This window comes from Phoca vitulina, unplaced genomic scaffold (assembly GCF_004348235.1).
Source record: "Phoca vitulina isolate PV1807 unplaced genomic scaffold, GSC_HSeal_1.0 scaffold46, whole genome shotgun sequence".
NCBI lineage: Eukaryota > Metazoa > Chordata > Mammalia > Carnivora > Phocidae > Phoca > Phoca vitulina.
In genome coordinates, this window is record NW_022589749.1 from 11,162,770 (window position 1) to 11,176,168 (window position 13,399).

A 13,399-nucleotide genomic window follows, 5' to 3' on the forward strand; every position below is an offset into this window, starting at 1 on the left:
TGAACCCCAACTCTATGGGCGCTGCCCCATCCCCCCCAAAGGGTCCCAAGCCCTGTCGACCCACCTGACCTCACCCCAAGACCTCTGCGGGTTTCTGAGTCACCAGGGCAAAGTTCTCCGAAAGCACCCAGTTCAGGCAGGCAGCTGGGGACCTGTCCTGAGAGGCATGGCCAGGGTAAGGAACACATGAGTGTCCTGGGCCGCGGTGGGCAGGGTCAGTTCCCACAGGACAAAGGTCACAGTGTGACCCCGCGGGCCTGCCTGGGATTCCCCGTGACCCCGTGCAGGAGCAGAGCTGGGAGTGAGGAGACTGGGTGGTGCAGAAACAGCTAAGGACACAGACAAGAGCCAGCGGGGCCCCAAATGGCTGCCGGGAGGCAGGTGAACGGTGCCTCCGCGGGAGACAAACCACCGTGTCCAGGCTGGAAAGAAGCTCACGCATCAGTCCAACGTCTTTACAGCTGGGGAAGCTGAGGCTCAGGAAGAAGAAAGGACTCAAGTCAAGGGAGCGAGGAGGCCCTTAGAAGCTGCCTTTGCCCGGAAATCTCTGGGGCCTCCATCCTGCGTAGGATCCGCCTCTCCCTCTCCATCAGCCTGCCCACGGCTACCACCGCCCCAGCTCGGAGCGGGAGCCCGCGGGCACGACCCAGGCCTCCTCCACACTCCACCCTCAACAGCCACTCAGGAAAGGGGTGTCCCTCCGGCCCCGCCACGTGCAGCCCCCAAACCCCAGCTGAGGAAAAGCCAAGATGGCGCAGAGGGCCCGCCCCTGGATGTTCTTGCGCGCTGGGGCGGGCGGAGCTGCATCTCCTGCCATCAGTAAATAGAACGTACCCCCAGCTCCCTGTAACCTCACGGCGTCCCTCATCGCCCTGCCCTGCCGCTGACGACTGTGCCCCAAGGATGTGGACGCTTGGACCCTCCACTGGCGATCTGCCTGGCGGGGGTCTACTGTGAAAGAATGCTGGGAGGGAGGGCAGAGATCGCGGGGCTCAGAGGAGGAAGGAGACCCCTGCCTGGGGGCCTGACTGCGTCCCACTCCCCACCCCGATCTTCCACTGCTGTAGACTCGGCAAGTCCTTTCAGGGAACCGTCCTCCCTCCCCGGGCTCCAGGGGTGGTCATGTGACCCCGGCCTGGCCAATCAGATTCCTGCATCCCCTGGGCCCGGGACTCGTTCAGGGATGGGCATGTGACCCAACCTAGGCCAATGAGCAGCAGTCTTGAGACTTTTGCTGGGGGGGGGGGGGGCCCCGAAACGGGGGGCGGTCTGCTTGGGACTAAGCCGGGAGGATGAAAGCCTGCAGCTCTGGGGTCACCTCATGGCAGGTGCCTGCCCGACAACGACACCAACCGGCCGGAAGACAGAGCTGAGGGTGGAGAGCGCACAGTCGGGTCCTGATGACAGCCATGCCTGAAGGCAGTCGAAGCCTGCTCATTCGTTTAGCAGAGCTGAGACGTTCCTGTGTGTTTTGCCTCGCCGGCCCAACCTGGGTTTCTGTCACTTGCCACCAGAAGTTCTGACTCACCCAGGGAAGAAAGGAGTCACGGACCAATGCACCTACAAGCACCTCAGGAAGTTGCCCACGTGGGCTCTTCCCGGCCGACAGGATGTAATTTTTATGAGCATGGGAACACATCCTGCTCAGCTAACATGAGCTGCTTGCATCACTATCACTAGAACCATCTCTGAGTAGCTCCAGCCCAGCGACAGTGATGCTCTGATGTGGACAGGGGGAAGGAGCTGCCCCTGCCAGTTCCCACCAAGGGCAACATGGCATCTGTCCTGAAGACAGGACACAGGAAACTGGCCTTGGGAGAGGGGCAGGTCTGGCCACTGCTGCACAAATCCCATTGTTCCAGTTCATCTCCAAGCCCAGCAGAGCCCGGTCGTACAATGCAGCGACGCACATTTTAGTCTGCTCTCTCTCTCTGGGCTTTCAACAGTTGCCCCCTCTCTCCGAGGAGATGAGGCCAGCACTTTGGTGGGGGAGATGCTCACATTGCTTGCCCCTCCTCCAAGAGCACCGCGGGCAACTTCCAAATCGCTATTTGATTCTGCACTGCAGAAGGCGGCAGAGAAGTCTGATTTACCCACAGCTTTCCTGACTTCCTTTGCCTAACAGAACGCCGACTAGAGAAGGCAAGCCTCTGCCAGATGCTCACGCGGGTGGTGCACGTGGGCTCCAGAAGCCAGGGAGGTGACATCTCTCCAAACCAGCCCTGGAGAATCCTCGGCGGCATCCCTCACCTCCTCACCCTCCTCAGCCAGGCTCTGGCTGGCCTCCCACTCCCTCAAGACTCACGGTGTGTCCACCGCCAAGCTTGGGGGGCTTCAGCCATCAACAGGTCACCCCAGCAGCCCCCTGGCCCAGCGTCCTCACACGCATGTGATCCCCAAAGCCAGGGGACTCTGAGTGCCTCCTTCATTCACCATGAGCTTATTTAATAAACCCAATTTCCATCCCTCCCAACCTCAGTCACATTTATTGCCAGCTCAAAAAAAAAATTTTTTTTTTTTTAGGAAAACATTTTGGCGGTTCCTCCAAAAGTTAAACATGGAATTACCAAATGACCCAGCAATTCCACTCCTGGGCACATACCCAAAAGAACAGAAAACTGGGACTCAAACAAATACATGTATACGAACGTTCATAGCAGCAATATTCACAACAGCCAAAAGGTGGACACAGCCCAAAAGTCCATCAACAGATGAATGGATAAACAAACTGTGGTCCATCCATACAGTGGAACATGATTTAATCACAAAAAGAAATGAACCGCTGACACAAGCCACACCACGGATGAACCTTGAAAACATCGCACTAAGTGAAAGAAGCCGGTCACAAAGGGCCAGATTGTGCCTGAGTCCACTTACAGGAAGTATCCGGAATAGGCAAACCCATAGAGACAGAAAACAGACTGGAGGCTGCCAGGGGCTGGGCAGGGATTGCTGACGACCACCAGGCTGGAGCCTCAGCCTCGAAGTGAGGGAAATGTGTTAAAATTAGGTAAAGGTAGTATTTGCATAACATTGTGAATGGAAAAACGAATTTAAGCATTGACTTCATCGAGGTTTGAATGTGAACGACAAGAAAAAGGACACTCCTTCATCAAAGACAGGGGGAGGGGAGGATGAGGGAGCCCCACGGGATGGCAGGAGGGTACCCCGGATCTGGGCTGGGCTGGAAGGCGTTCTGAAAACGAACCCCGACTGCAGCGGGTATAGGACACGGCAGCCCCGATACCATTGCAGGTCTGGTGGCTCTGGAGTCGGGAGAGGGCGGTGGGCACCCATTTATGTATAGAAACTTCAGGGTCCCTACTGCGAGCTGAGCCCCAAGTGAATGAATGAAGCAGGGCCCAGCCACAGAGGGTCTTGGTGCTCCAGCAGGGTGCAGCGGGGGCAGACAAGCAGCAAACTGTGAGCCTGGAGAAGGAAGCTCAGTCTACCCCAGCCTTGGGGAGGGGGAGGGGGCATCGGGGAGCACTCCCGGAGTGGGCACAAGACAGTCGGGGGAGTCAGGTGGAGGCCGCCGCCCAAATGGGAGCCCAGAGGTGAGACCAGGCACCCCTGTGCTTGAGAAATTCATTGAGTGAGCACAAGGCAGGGAGGGCGGACAGTCACTCAAGGCTCCCGGGCCATGGCAGGATGGATCCTGTTCTGAGAGCCCCGAGGATCCTCAGACGGTGGCTGGGGAAGTAAAGGGTCACTGTGTTTTCCAAGCAGGCACTGCAGAGAGCCAGGGGAGACCCAGGGGCTCCTGCGGACAGCCAAGCAAGAGACGATGCTGGTGGGACCAGAGCAGAAGCCACAGAGAAGGAGAAGCAGGCAGAGGCAGGGAAGTCGGGACGGCGCTCACCCAGGTGCAGGGACCTTTTGTCCCCTCCTCAGGCAGGATGCCTCACACCTCTGCATCTGTTTCCTCAGCTACATATCAAGAGCCCCTGCTCCACCAGCCTGCTGGGAGGACAGCGTGCTTGGGAAGCACTACCGTCACGCCTGGTAAACAGCAGGTGCTCAATGAAGCAAACACAGCAAGGTCAGGGCTCCAAGGAGAAAAGATGGCACTCAGGTGAGGTAAAGAACTTGCTGAGCCAGGTGGCGTGGGATGCTTCTGAGCCCCAGGGCCCCAGACAGGGACACCAGAGGCCCACCCAGGCCTTACATACCCAAGCCATAAACCGCGACACCAGGGCCACCGAGCCAGTCACGGGAGGGCCAAGAACTCCAGAGCTGCCCACGGCAGGGGATTCCGTGCACAGTCCAGAATGGGGCTCCCCGTGAATGGCCCACGGTGGGGGCCCCCACAAACACCGCAGGGGCCCCGGTGTGGCCCTCCACCGCACCTGCCCTGGAGGCGGCACCCAGCAAGGGCCACTCAGCAGCCCACGAGAGCCCACAGGCTGTGGGTCCAATGTGGCGGCACCCCATAATCCTAACCTCACATCCCTTGTTTCATCCACTGCGTGGCTCTGGTAAGGCTTCCAAATCCGCAGGAGGAAGCTCACTGCTGCGCGTTTTGTCTGCCTTGCTCCCTGCTGCATCTCCGGAGCCTCTCAGTGGGCCTGGCACTCAGCAGGTGCTCAACAAGGGAACCTGTCCAGGCAAGTGCCAGTAACACCAGGTGAGGCCAGAGCCTCCTGCCCCCACATTCCTCTCTCCAGGCAGGACGCTGAGGCCCCACCGAGGCACATTCCATAGATTTTCCATGTCGTGTGCGGCCTGCTTCAGCTCCGGGGAGGGCAGAATTACAGCAGGCCGGGGCTGGGTTGTCTCTGAGAGTGGGGGGATGTGGGCGGGGGGCGGGGGGTGCTTGTTAAGGTGCCGAGACTGCTGAAACGTGCCTGGGAGCCTTCAGACCTGAGCCCAGGCTTCGAAGATGAAAGGCCAGCTGTCTGCACCACACAAGCCTGCAAGGTTCCTGTAACTAATGGGCCCCGACATCGGAACTTGTGGCAGGTGGGGGAGCCTCAGGACCAACACTCAGCTGTCAGCCCGAGAGGCGCCCCAGCACACGCACACACATGCACGCTCACCACAAACCTCTGGCGTGCCGGGACAAGGCACGGCTCCCACACAGGGGACGTGGTCTCTCGTACCCCCGCCCCCACCGGCCAGGCTGGAGAGACACTGATGCTGAAAACAACCGAAATGCATCCTCTCACTGCTCTGGAGGCCAGAAGTCCCAAACCAAGATGTGGGCAGGGCCATGGTCCCCCCAGGGATCCTCCCTGCCTCCTCCAGCTGCTAGCAGCCCAGGTGCCCCTTGGCCTGTGGCCGCCTCACTGCAGTCCCTGCTGCTCATCACCTGGCCGTGTCCCTCGTGTCCATGTGTCCTCTCCTCTGACAAGGACCCCAGTCATTGGATTCTGGGCCCACCCTCATCCAGTATGACCCCATCTTAACTAATGACACCTGCAAAGACCCTCTTTCCAAATAGGATCACATTCCCAGATTCTGGGTGGACACGAATTAAAGGGGGGGATACCCTATTTAACCCAATATGGTGGGTGCTCGATAAATATTTGTTTTGTTCTTTGCTATAATCTAGAGCCTGGCAGAGTGCCTGGCACACGGTAGGCATCCAACGAATATCTACCAGACAGCCTGGCCCCAGGAGGGCGGGGGATGTGCGCGCCGAGGCTGCTCTGGGCCGTGAGGTTAGGATGCGGCAGAAATACCAGCTAGAACGAAGCTGTTTACACCTTGAGTTTCTAGTTTCTGGTGCGCTGTAATAATGGGGAGCTGGCCAAGTATCTGCTTCCACCTTCCGAAGGGCCTCCTGGCGCACAGCGGACGCCAGGGATCCGGCTCTCAGCTCAGTCCCAAGACACAGAAAGCCCCACGGGAGGCGGCCCCCATGAGTCCAGAGGAGCCTGCACGGGCCCGAGGGCAGGGGGTGAAGGCAGAGTCCCTGCTCCCTGCCCCGGCAGCTCACCACCATCAGCCATGGTTCCAGCAACCTTCGTGAGCAGGTACGGAGACGCAGAAGTGAGAAAAAGACCCCAAATCCCTGCCCTTGCTGAGCTGCCATTCCAGCAGGCAAGACAGGAGTTACAATAGGAATGCTGGAAGGTGTCTGTGGCATGGAGAAAAACAGAAGTATGAGGAGGGCAGACAGGGGAAGGGGGGGGTCAAGACAGCTTCACCACAGAGGGTCTTTAAGCAAAGATGTGGAGGGGGAGAGAAAGGGGAGAAGGAAAGCATGCAGATGTCTGGGGAAGCTCTTCCAGGCAGAGGGAACAGACAGTGCAAAGGCCCTGAGGTGGGGAAGGAACAGCAGGGAGGCCCAGATAGTAAGAGTGGAGTGAGCCAGGGGTCACACAGGCTTTCACTGTGAGCAAGAAAGGAAGGTGCCACCCCTCTGGGCAGCAGTGATGTTCGAGGTCTCCTATATCAAGCCTGCCCCTGGTGCCCCTGAGTTAAAGGAAATTTCAGCTGTGCCCTCCATCAGGGAGTAATGGGTCCCGGGCCTCTGTGCATCGTATGCGGGTAAAAGGACCAGCCCACCTGGAATCTTAACACTATTAAAGCCACCATTCAGGGTCCCATAGAAAACAGGCCCCTGCCTGCCCTCCCAAATAGGCAGGCCCAGCAGCAGTGACACTGACCTGGCAGAGAGCTCACTGGGCTCCCGAGGAGGAGCCAGGAGCCCAACCAAGGCTTGCTCATGGCTCCGTCCAAAGAGCAGCAGCCCTGAGTGGCCCTGGGTCACCATACTCAGCATTCAGGAGCGCTGCCTGCCCACCCTCAAGCTGAGGCCAGTCAAGACAAGCCCACCCCAAATGGGTCTCTGCCCCATTCCGGTCAGTCGGGGAGTTATTTGAGCATCTCTGATGTGCGGGCACTGTGCCAAGCACTGGGGTCACGGCAGTGGACCAGGTGGACAGAAATCACTGCCAACCAGAGCTGCCAGCCAATGACAGGCCTGTCCCAACACCTCCTCACCCCAGGTACTCAACAGAGGGCTGGAGGGGGAAGGAGGGGCAGATGGACGGATGGATGAAGGAGGGAGGGAGGGAGGAAAGAGCGAGGGAGATGGATGGATGGATGAATGGATGGACAGACAGATGGGACAGACAAATCAGCAGATGGACATCGATTTAACTGTCCCACTGTCCACAGTTTTCTGGGTCTCACTTTTTTAAGCAACCCCCAGAGCCAGGCATGCTTTTTATTCCACTAATACTCCCACATCAGGCTCCCTGCCAGGCACAGCTGGGGACACATGTGAGCACCATCACCCCCATGAACCCCCAAACCTGCACAACTGCCCCCCAAGCCCCCCCCAGTCCCGAACTCCAGAATCAGAACAGGGAGAGACAGGTAGAAAGATTCATTGAGAAAAGATCCATGGAAAGCTCAACACCCACAGAAGAGTCCCCAAAATGAGGGCTCAAGTTCCCTCCACTACTGGAAATACAGGGGGTGGGGACGGGGAAGGCAAGTTATCAGTAACGATGGTGGCAATGCTAGTCGCTGGGCAGGTGCTATCACTCTCCCCACTTTGCAGGTGAGAAAACCGAGGCTGGGCCCAACCAAATAAATGGCAGAGCAAGTCCCCAGAGCAAGGAGGGTATGCAGGACTGGGGAGACCCGCACCCAAACACAGAGAAGGCAGAGAGCTTCCCGAGGGAGGGGTGAGCTGGGCCTTGCAGGGTCTGGACGAGGGAGGAGGGGGCTGCCCTCACTCAACACCCTCTTTCTGCAGGCGGGAAACTGAGGCCCCAAAAGAGGCAGGCACGCAGCAGGCTGGTGCTGCGTGGCCGGACTCTGCCCTCCTCGGCTGGATCCCACAGCCCACGCGGTCCGAAGCGGGCAGGGTGGCCTGAGCGGAGCCCACACAGACACCCCGGGGGGAACAATACCCAGGGCCGTGGGGACAAAAGCTCCGGGTCCACAAGGATGACCAGGTGCCAGGACAGAGCCCTGACTGGCCACAGCCTGCACCAACCTTCCAGGGGAAACCAGAGGCCTGGTACCAAACACACCCCCTGACCCGCCCCACCTCTCACCTCCCCTCAAAAGGATCCCCAGCCACAGCCAGAACCCCCACTGCCCCCAGATTCTGCTTCATGCCCCCCCTTCCTCCGACCAGCCTCAGTTTACCGCAGGTGACATTCATCAGGCACCCACACTAGGGGAAGGCTCCGATTTGCCTCACCAAACCAGACTGCCCCATTCAACAGACCAGGAAACTGAGGCTCAGAGAGGTGCACTCACTTGCCCGAGGTCACGTAGCCAGAAGCCAGCCAGGTCCAGCCGCACACACCCTCCGAAGGGAGCAGAAGAAGAGTGGCCCAGCTCGGGGCCACCAAGGAGACCCGCTTCTGTCTCCCATTTAACTGGTACATTTGTGTCCCCTGGGCTGGGGCCAGCTCGGCCGCCCAGCCCTGCTTCCCCGCCACAGCCAGATCTGCTCACAGTCACTCCCTCCGGGAATCCCTTCCCCCCCCTTTTAATTTTAAAAGGAAGAGAGAGACAAGCCACAGTCGTGACAAACTGTCCCCGCATGCCGGGTCACCGGGTTCCACACGAGAGCCCCCGCCGCGCGACACGCCCTCCCTCCTGGGTGTTTCACAAACATGACGCCGGATTTTTCCTGGCTCTTCCTCATTAGGTTCTGGGCGCCCCAGGAGGGACGTGTTTTCCATTAGGCCCAGCTCTTCCATCTGGCCTTCCAAACGGCAATTTTTTTCTGCAGAGGGGACCGGGGTGGGGGGGAGAAGGGGGAGACCGGAGAAGAGGCTGGTGTCCGGGCGGTGGGGGGTGGGACGCTGGCACCAGCCGTGCGCCTGGGCACACAGCTCGACCCTCCGCGCCCCCCTCTGGGGGCTTGGAATGCAGCGGGCAGCAGGGACCTGTGTGGGGGCTCAGCGCGGTCGGTGCCCGCTCCCCGTGAGTGCTATCCACTCACCGGGGGCCCGGGACTGCATCCTAATCCCGGATCCTGGGATGGTCAAGGATACAGGGCTCCAGGCCCCAGGAGCCTCACTGCCTGGACGGGAATGAACCAACAACCAAGAAGGAAATGGGCCACAGAGCACAGCTCTCGACATTCTGCTGAGTGAAAGAAGCCAGACACAAAAGGACAAACACTATGATTTCACTCATAGGAGGTGCCCAGAATAGTCAGATTCATAAAGACAGAAAGTAGAAGGCTGGTTGCCAGGAGGACGGGGTATGGGGAGTTCGTGTTTAACGGGGACAGTTTCTGTTTTGCAAGAGAAGAAAGCTCTGGAAACGAAGGTGGTGATGGTTGCACAACCATGTGCATGTACTTAACACTACTGAACTGTACACTTAAAAATGGTTGAGATGGTAAAATTTTTGTTATGTCTATCTTACCACAATTTAAAATTAAAAAAAAAAAAAAAAAAAAAAAAACCACACACCTCCTCCAGGGAGGCCTCCCTGATTGCTAGCCCAGGCATCCAGCTGGGCTGGTATTGCTCTGTGGTGGCTCCCACTGCCCAGGCTGCCCCCATAAAAGACGGTGTTGCCAAAGGCCCTGCCGGGGGTCTTGGCATGCAGCAGCCCCTTCTAGCTAGGCACTGCGAGGGACCACAGTCAAGACCTCGCCCCCAAGCCAGGCAGCCTCAGGAGATGACCGAGAGGCCGGGACACAGGGAGGGGCTGACCTGAAACCCCACCACCACCAGCCTGCCGGCCCGGCCCATCACTTGCCAAGACCCTGAGGGTGAAGGGGGCCACCGAGAGGAGCAGGGGCGGCAGACTCTGGGTTCCCACCACCTTCCCTGCATCAGCATCTGGCAAATGTGTCCACAGCTGTGCAGCTGCCGGAAACGCCTCCCCCTGCCCCTCCTCCATGCACGCTGGGCCCTCAAGGACGGCTTTCTGAGGAATTTATGGGGTCGTCCCGAGTATTTCAGGGCAGATCTCTGGGGGATGTCCTCCACCACATGTGAAGGAGGACAAATGTTCCCGCTGCTAAGAATAGCTTGGCCAGCAGCGGCCTGCAGGACTGGGAGCCCACCCACTCAACAACAGCCCTGCCGTGCACCCCCCTCCCCAGCCTCCAGGGGCCCACCTCCCACAGGCCTGGCCAGGAGGCCCCTCTTGCCGCCCCCCCCCCCAGATGCCTGGCCAAGGAGGAAGGGTCCACTCTGATCTGCTCTTTCCAACGCTCCAATGTGGATCACAGGAGCCCCTCGATTTCCCCGAGGGCTGTCGTTCATCAGTTAGTCTCTGATGATCACGGAGCAGTGATCAAGAATCCAAAAGGCCCTCCGGCCCCTGTAGCCAGCAGTTCCAGATATGAACACAGGCTTCAGTGCCCAGGAGCGGCGAGCATTCCCCTGGGATCTGGTTATCAGTTTGTGGAGGGAGCAAGACTAACAAGGCTCGGGGGGAGAGGGTCCCAAGCCGGAACTAGGGAGGGGAAAAGAGAAAGGAGGGCCGAGGATACCATGCCCCGACTGGAATACATAGGGCCAGGCTGGAGTCGTGCCAAGGATGGGGGCAGGCGGGGGCCGCATGTGTGGAAGGACATGGGAAGGGGGTGGCCACTGGCTCAGCCCCAGCCGGGGGCATCATGGCCACTCGAGACTGTGGCCCAGGGGATCACAGCTTCCAAGCCTTTCAGGCAAAGAAAGTCTGACTCTGAGACATCCCTCAATTTACAATTTTTATTTCAAAAACATAGACTATAAACCCAACCCAATAAATCAGTCTGACATCCAAATACAGCCCGTGGGCTGCCAGGATGTGACCTGTGGCTTCTGACATGTGGTCAGTTGAAAGCCACAAGACAGAGCCCAGCAAAGCCCAGGGGAGCTGGGCGCGGGGGAGGGGGGGGCGGGGGGAGCAGGGAGAGTGACAGGCAGGAAGTTCTCCCATATGGCTTGGAGGGGGGACCTGAGAAGCCCCTAATTAAAACAGGGAGAGGGAGGGGCTGGGTCCACTTACCCAGTGAATCTTAAATAACACCGCCCCAAACCCAACGGGCACACGCTGGCTGTGAAAGGGGGGCTGGGCAGGGCCCCCAAGCTGGCAGTGAAGCTGCTGTGGTCAGCTGCTGTTGTCTGCCCACCCAGCACCCACTGCTTGCAAACTGCACCCTTATGTCCCTTGGCCTACGACCCCTCCTGCACCTTTGATCACCTCATCACCTGAACCCCTGGATCCAACCATGCCTGAAGCTTACCCTGAGCCTTGTGTGCTAAATGCAGGAGGAGCAGGGAGTCTGCCGATTGCAACCAAGTCACCTAAGATAGCAACCCCTTAAAACCCAGATTCTAACCCATGAATCTCCCTGGAATCAGATCTCTCTACTCTCTGGTCCTCACCTGTGCAGGTAGGGAGATCTCCCAAGCCAGCCAGAAGGAGGCAAGAGAAATGAGATGGGAGCCCAGGACAGACTCAGACTAGGAGGAAGGGGCCAGGCAGGAGCCCAGGACAGGCCTCCCGGTCTCTGACCGTGAAGGAGAAGCAGTCTCCTGGCCTAGTCCCGAGCCATCAGAGGCCCTAACAGGGGACCCAGCAGGCGGCAACTCTGCAGATAAAGGCTGCCCCTCCTCGCTGCCTCAGATCTGGGTCACCCCTCAGCAGCACGCACACCCCCACCCACAAAGCCCCAGGCAGTAAGTGGAGCCTCTGGCCTCGGTTTCTGGCAGAACATCCCGAGCTGGCGAGGGCTCTCTCTCTCCCCCTTCCCCAGCCCCGCCACCCCTCCTTTCAGACAGGGGCATTGTCCGCAGCCAGGAGGCCATGAGGCTGCGCCCACAGACACACCTCGGGCCCCATCCCTGCTGGGGCCTGCTTCCTGGGCTGTAAAACAGGCAGTTGTTCTCGGCCTGGAGGGTGGCCATGGCTCAGACCGGGAGCAGGGAGAGATCCTGACACCCAGCCCTGACCCCATAGGTGCTGACCTCTCCCACCATCCTCTTTTCCTCCCCACCTCCGTGTGGCCACCAGTCTGTTTCAGCTCCCCATTCACAGATGGGGAGACTGGGGTTCTGGGGCCAAAGCAGGCTACTCCATGTCCCAGGGGCAGGAACAGGACCGTGGAAAGATGAACAAACTCCACTTCCAGATTCCAGGTCCTGAGCAGTCCCGGTAACAGACCCAAGGTGAGCGCCTCGCACTCACCATCACAGTGAATTGCTACTACAATGCTCACTATCATCAGTTCACTTAATCATTACAGTACCCATGGGAAGCAAGATTGAGGCACAGAGAGGTTAAGTAACTTGCCTGCGGTCACACAGGAAGCAAGGGGCAGAGCCTGGATGCAAACCCACGTTTGCCCTCTGCACCATCCACCTCTTGGCCACTGTGTCCTGGGCATCCATCACCACTGTACCCCAGCCTCCCTACTCAGGCTGGAGAAGACCCGTGTCCCCCACCAGGCTGGTGTCAGGGCCTCATAGGCCTTGTAGCCAACGTCACCGCTCACGGGTCCAGGCCAAGTCCTGCCAGCTGGAGGCAACCGCAGGTTGCTGCAGATTGGCCACGGCCATCTCCTTGTCCATCCGGCCCCCCCGCAAGAGCTCATTGCAAATCCCCACCCCAGGTCCCAGAAGGAGAAGGAAGGCGGCATCCTCAGCCCCACCCCAGCCCCCTGCTCTGTTATCTCCCCCATCGGGATCTGGTATCTTCATTCCCCAAGTCCCGGCTGCCTTATTTCCCATCTCCCCACAACCCCAAAGGTTAGGTCCGTGAGGCAGGAGTCGCATCTGTTGTGTCCACCACTGAGTCCCAGCTCAGTGCACACAGCAGGCGCCCTATAAATGCTTATTGAGGCCCTGAACACTGAGAACATTATTGCAGACTCTGAGCCGAAGGTCGAAGGCCACTCTGTGAACAGAGAAACTGAGGCCAAGAAGGGGTCCACTTAAAGTCAGATTTTGGGGTGCCATCTACATTAGGCCAGCATGTCCCAAGAACTGATCCACGTCTACGCTCCCCCGTAGCTTTCAGTGTGGCCCGGGGCTCTGATCCCTTCCTCCTGGAAGCTGCAATGCCAGCCCATGCATTAGCCATGCCTGAGACTCTGAAGGCCATCCCTACCACCGAGGGGCTGTAGCCTGCCTTCTCTGGGGCTCAGTGTCTCCCTTTGTCAAGGGCACCTGGCAAACAAGGCGGCTTACGGGCACGCAGGGGTGGGGAGCAGGGGATGGCTGCAACCCAGGTGCTGGGTGAATGGCCAGGCAGGTGGGGCATGAGCGTTCAGGGCCTAGGCTGGGCCCAGCATGGAATCTGAGGGGCCTCTTGCCTCCTGGGTTATGTCCTCCTTAGCAGGGCCACCCGAGGGGGGAGAGCCAGGAGCAGGCACCAGGCAGGTTCAGGATGTGTGGATTTGGGTTCTGGGCAAGGGAGGCAGGTCCTGGACTCCTCTGACAGGGCTCCCCACGCCCCTGGGCATAAAGGGGTG

At 59.0% G+C, this 13,399-nt stretch overlaps 1 protein-coding gene across 16 annotated transcripts in view; it reads right to left on the reverse strand.

Moving 5' to 3' along the window:
• NCOR2 (nuclear receptor corepressor 2) overlaps positions 1–13,399 on the reverse strand; it is a 211,547-nt gene that overhangs the window by 147,860 nt on the left and 50,288 nt on the right. The gene's annotated exons all lie outside the window — the stretch shown is intronic.